The following is a 4,944-nucleotide window of genomic DNA, read 5'->3' as shown; positions in this document are numbered from 1 at the left end:
GGGGCGTGTCGAGGGCCGTACTTTGGGGGGGAGGGGGACAGCCGCGAGTGGGGTTAATTCAGCGGCGCGTTCCAGTGCTCGCGAGTACGTGGCCGTGGCCCCGTGGTAGGGGAAAATAGATAGGCTCCCTACTCCTTTACGCGAGCGTGGAGGCAGAGCGGCGGCCAGAGAAGAAGCGCGCACATGCGCCAAAGACACGTTGAACCGGTGTGCCGGAGAGAGCGGGCTCGCGTGACTCGTCGTCTCCCCGGCTCTCGTCAATTATGGCTAAGTACACGTATCGCGTCTAACGCGGAGAGAGAGACACAGAACGTGATGGAACAGGTCGATAGCTCGGCGAAGACGTCGTATACACATTATTAGCGGGCGTCGTCACCGATACCTTTGATTAAGACCAAGCCTCGTGCCCGAACAATGTTTCGATTAATGTTATTCACCGGGTGGATCTCCTTTTGTTCTTATGCGAGATAGCAAGAATCTTCGTGCCACGTATGATATACGTGCAATGATATTCTTCCGTGTACGAACCCGTATGAACGAGGAATAAGCGACACAACAATATTCTCAATTTTAAATGTATTATAATTAAGATAACACGTGTATACAATGATTATTCATAATTTCTTTAATCTCTATTGGAATTTAGACGATCGATCGATCGAGTTATCGTATTCTTCGAAAGAGAAACATTTATTGAGATTACATATTTAATAATTTTCTTTGAATGTTCTTTCCCGAGTATTTATATTTACAATGTAACGATTAAAAATTCGAACGTTGGAAGAAGAGTAAACGGAATAAAATTCCTCGAAAATTTTCGCGAAAACGGACGATTCACCGAGGGGAGAAAATTCGCGGATGGAACGTAACGTTAACGACGAAAGAATTCTTTTGAATTCTATTTGATTTGAAGCGGAGGGAAGGCCTTGAGGGAAGGCCAAGCAAACAAGCGCTCCTCCGCTGTGGGCCGCGCGAGTTGTTCACCGGTTGGTTCGTTATTACGACGAGATGCACGCGGCAATTACTGTTAAGTATAGGTGTCCATTATATCAGCTGAAAGAGAGAACCTCGGTTTTGATGGAACGGCTCGATAAGAATGACGGCGCACTGGATAGTTATTAGTGCTCGTCACGTCGCTTTACTCGTACGACTGGCGGAGCACTGTGTGCGGTATTTCGTTAAACGTAGACCCGATGCGAAGTCATTTTTCCCCCCTCCCCTTGCCCGATGCGTGCGCTACCACCACGCTCGATTTTCGTTCGTGGTTGTGATGGTAATTTTATCGGTAGTTGCGAACCTTGTTTCGCGTGCTTAACGACTTATTAAATCGCACGAGGCGTTAATCAGATACAGATTTCGATTGCGCGATAGAAAAAAAAAAAAAAAAAAAAGAAGAAGAAGAGAAAGAAAACGTTGAACAATTGTGTGTAACTGTTCCAAGGAAATGAAGATGTAACCGCAGTGAACGGATAATCGAATCGTTTAATCAAGGTGTTAATTAAATATTTTGTACGATGGAAAAGGAAACGTGTTGTAATTGAAGAAAGAAAGATACATTCTTGATATACACGGTTGTAGATAGGTTGAGCTGGGTGTTCAAGAGTTAGAGCCTCACTCCAGATAATGTCACACGATCCATAGCGAAAGAGTGCTAACCATCGGCTCTGCTAGAAACGCAAAACACTCTAATATATTATGAAAAGGTGTTCCCACGACTGCTTATTTATCCAACCAATACCAACCAATTCGAACACGGATGGACTTGGACGCGTATCTAACGCAATTGCCGGCCAGCGTTAACTCATGAATAACCGTTCATCAGAGCTGGTACTCGTCGAACCTTCTTTCAACTCTCTTTGCCCAATCCCTTCTTCTACATGTTGCAAACTATCCACTCCGTTGCCCTCTTATTTCTTACAGAATTATTAACATATTTGCGTAATTGTTAATTGTTCATTTGTCTTGGGATACGATCAAATAGATAGATGAATAAGTAAGTGTTGTTTATTGGAAATTTGATAGAAGAAAGATTGATCGTCGAATTTATTTATAGGAAAGTGATTTCTGATTTATTCATTTAAACGAATCATTTGAATATAATTAGCTAAGTATTTACAATAATAGTTATCATATTTGTTCATAATTTTGCTTCCATACTGTCGATTTGAAAACGATTTGGAACTATTGGAAAATATTATTGGAACAATTATTAGCAAGAATAATAATTCTGTTAACATTAATAAATTAATGAATATTTGGATATGTTTATATAAAGATTCGAGGATTGAAGGTGCTCTTGTGATCCTTGTGAGTAAATATATTGAAATTAGTTAAATTAATAATATAGACAAAATTGGATCATAAAATAATTCTGTTTTTCCGGTTAATATAACCATATTTTTCAAAGTTTTTAAAAGTTTCTTTTGGAAAACATCGATATAAATAAAATAAATAAAAATCCAAAGGATTAATATTTCAAGAATATTTAGATTTGACAATTATCTCCAAGTAACATCAATGAAATAACTTGATGTTTCTCGATACAACATTTTCCCACTAATTTTTCTTCCAAATGTCAAAAATTCAATTCGAACAACATATTGTCCATCTAGAAAAGAATACGAAAATTCACTGAAAATACTTTAGCATCTATTGAAATAATCTAAAAAAGTATTCGTTACATCGTTTACTATTATTCAATTAATTAGATCCAAGTATATCATATTATTTACATTATCTAGCAAATATTTATATGATTTGATATTATGAAACGTAGAATTTGATAAAAAAGGAAAACATCTTACAACATTACTTTCATAGAGGATACAGCTAGGATCGAGTTCGTTTACGCGTGTGGTCCACGGAAGAATGATTGAGAGAGGGAAGGAAGTTGGAGGAAAGTGTAAATTTCGGTGAAAAAAAGGCGCTCATTGATGAATAGTTTATCGCGTCTCTCTCTCTCCATTCGTAGGTTCGTGGTCCTCCAGCCACCCCACCATAACGATCCGCTGCACGAGGATCCCCTTCCACGGGCAGGACACAATGGGCCCTACCTAAATATCGGGGGATCATGCTAAACGGCGGTAGATCAAAGGGGCCGACAGAATCCAGTGGCGAGCTATCATAATAATTAGGCTCGCTCGCGCCTCTTTGTATCGGGATAGAAAAGCCGACGGGAAGGCCAGAGAGACGAGAAGAAAAAGGGCCGGACGGAACCCGCTGCCTTCGCTGCCTCCAACTCGCACGATACCCGTCCGTCTTTTCTTCGCCTTCTCTTCGAAGCCGATAGAAAGAATCTGAAACAGTTTCGATTTCGCGCCATATGTGACCTTCTTTCGATCGTTCTTCCATCTTTGATTTCGATGGAGCTTTGAAGTTTAAGAAAGAATATGATTCTCGATTAGGTAATTTTAATGAAGATTGTGTTTTGGAAAAATTACACCTCGAGAAATAACGCTTAAATTTTATTTTAAATTGCGAAATATGGAATATGTTGTTCGTAAATACGCGATACGTTTTTGTATTAGATTTGTTGTTATCGTAAGTTACACACGATGCATAATATAAATATACTTAATCGGTCAGGAAAAATCAAAATACACATCTAATAACGCATTATATATCACGTAAAAAAATTATTTCAGATTTTTAGACGTAAAAATTATTCAATACGCTACTACGTAATAAAACACGGGTGTGCGTACGTACAACATGCAACATACAACTGTTAATAATATCAGGAATATAACGTAACACTTGAAAACACTGTTTCGAAATGAAGATTAATTTTTCGCTTTTCCGCGAAACTCGCTTCGATATCGCGCAACTACGTCCAAGATAGTAATCAGAGAAACAAAAAAAAAAAAAAAAGAAATGTGCCTCTCTAGCGAACTGTGAAGAGGGCGAAATTCGATCTTCTCTTGCAAGAAGCTTGATGGATATTTTCGTGTCGTGACGGCCGCTAGTTGTCGACCAGATTGCTACAATTACATGGCGAGTGAATCGATTCTCGGCACTCGGATCGCGGATAATAGTCTGTATGTAATGGTCGCGAGATACCTTTCTAGGCCCGTTCCGGACGAGCGGTGCTCGGGAACCGCGATATTTCCCCTCCTTGTTTCGACCCTACACGACGATTGTTCCCAACGATTCCGGAAACATGTTCGCCATCGACCTCTGCGGGTGGCTTCCGCTTGTCCCGGCCGATCGATCGGTCGTATAGAAAAAAAGGAAACACGAGGATCGATCGTGAAACTCGGCTTTAATAGAAACGAATTTCTTCTCTCCTCCGTTATTTCTTGTCCCGCGTTCTCATACAACTATCGATACGAAAGTGTGCTGCTCGGCTTGTGACAAGCGTTTGTGTATGTAAAAACTTATAATGATAACGAATGGAATGTGAAAAATAGTAAACGAATTCTTTTAACTTAGAAAATAAAATAAAATATATTTAAGAGATGATTGCAATGTACGTGTCAATGAATTGGACTGATAATATAAAGGAGTAACGAGATCAATATATATATCTATGTAATGTAATGAATCGTTAAATATCGTTTCCGAGCGAAACAACTAACGGTTAAATTAAACGTTAAGCAGATAGGATTTTTAAATAAATACGCGCGACGATGGACGAAATTAAAAGAGAAACTCGATGGAAAGAAAAGGATCGAAGCTCCCCCTCTAAATTCCAGTTTTTTTCGAGTCGAGCGGCACTTAGAAATCGTCAATCCGGGTGGGACGAAATCACGGTGGGCCCTCGTTAGGCGAGCTTTTCGTCGTGGAGGGTCAATCCCACGTTCCTCGAGACGAGAGAAAGAAGGAGGCGAGGAAAGAAGGGATTGCAAGAAGGACGGACAGAAGGTGGTGCGCAGCCGAAGGTAGGGGGCGAGGAGGGACCGAGGCGGAGGATGGAACGAGGGGGAGGAAGAGAGTAAAAGAGGG

This window comes from Apis dorsata, unplaced genomic scaffold (genome assembly GCF_000469605.1).
Source record: "Apis dorsata unplaced genomic scaffold, Apis dorsata 1.3 scaffold_339, whole genome shotgun sequence".
In the NCBI taxonomy this organism is placed as follows: Eukaryota; Metazoa; Arthropoda; class Insecta; order Hymenoptera; family Apidae; genus Apis; species Apis dorsata.
Note: the sequence above shows the minus strand (reverse complement) of the source record.